Below are 1,010 nucleotides of genomic sequence, written 5' to 3'. Positions count from 1 at the left end.
CCATCTTCAGCGAGGAGCAGCTGCAGGCGCTGGAGGCGCTCTTCGTGCAGAACCAGTACCCCGACGTGGGCACGCGGGAGCGCCTGGCCGGCCGCATCCGCCTGCGCGAGGAGCGCGTGGAGGTGGGTGCCTGGCGGGGCGGAGGGGGGCGAGGGACACGTCTCCAGCGAGCCTGGTTGGCTGCGCGCTTCCTGCTTGAAAGACCGCGCGCAGGGGCTGGGGGTGGGGGCAAGTAGGGGTGCCGGGGGCGATAGAGGTGCGAGGTGAGTGCGCTTCGAGGGTGTGGCCAGAACCGGAGGGGAGGCTAATTTGCTCAAAACAAAACAAAAGTTTGCTTTTCCTTTCACCGAGTTTTGATTGTGAATTGGATGGAAATTTGGAGGGGGTTCGTTTTCGGTTCTTTTGCGGGCGCGCCCAGAGAGAGGCACTTGCTTCTAGTCCAGAACTTGAGACGCTCAGAAGAACCCAAAGCCCAGAGCGTGGAGGAGTGGGCACGGCGCCCGTCCCAGCGCTGGTGGATAATGGGCTCTGGCGCCCACCCGGGAGCCCTGGGCTTGCGCATCCCCTCCCCAACCCCCACGTCCTTTCCCTTGCGCAGGTCTGGTTCAAGAACCGCCGAGCCAAGTGGCGACACCAGAAGAGAGCATCTGCGTCCTCTAGGCTCCTGCCTGGAGCCAAGAAGCCCCCCAAGGAGGGCAGCTGATGCCCGGGGACCCCATCTTGGGCCTGGCTGCAACCCTTGGGGGGCTGGCTCAGGGAGGACAGATTTGCCAGCCCGCCTAGAAGGAACCACGAGAGGGACACGCACCCCTTCCCTGACTCCACAGCGTTCTGAGGCTCTGAGCTGGTGCTCAGAGCAGCACACCCCAATCCTAGACGGGAAAGGGGTTATCCCTTTGGCCCTGGTCTGGTCACAGAGCCCCTTCCCAGAGGAGGGGCTCTCCCAGCCCCTGGTACCTGTGCCCTCTCCCCACCCCCTCATGAAGGACTTCAAAGGCAAGCAGGAGAGG

This window comes from Echinops telfairi, unplaced genomic scaffold, assembly GCF_000313985.2.
Source record: "Echinops telfairi isolate 266 unplaced genomic scaffold, ASM31398v2 ScPeMD7_29;HRSCAF=101, whole genome shotgun sequence".
Taxonomy (NCBI): Eukaryota; Metazoa; Chordata; class Mammalia; order Afrosoricida; family Tenrecidae; genus Echinops; species Echinops telfairi.
Note: the sequence above shows the minus strand (reverse complement) of the source record.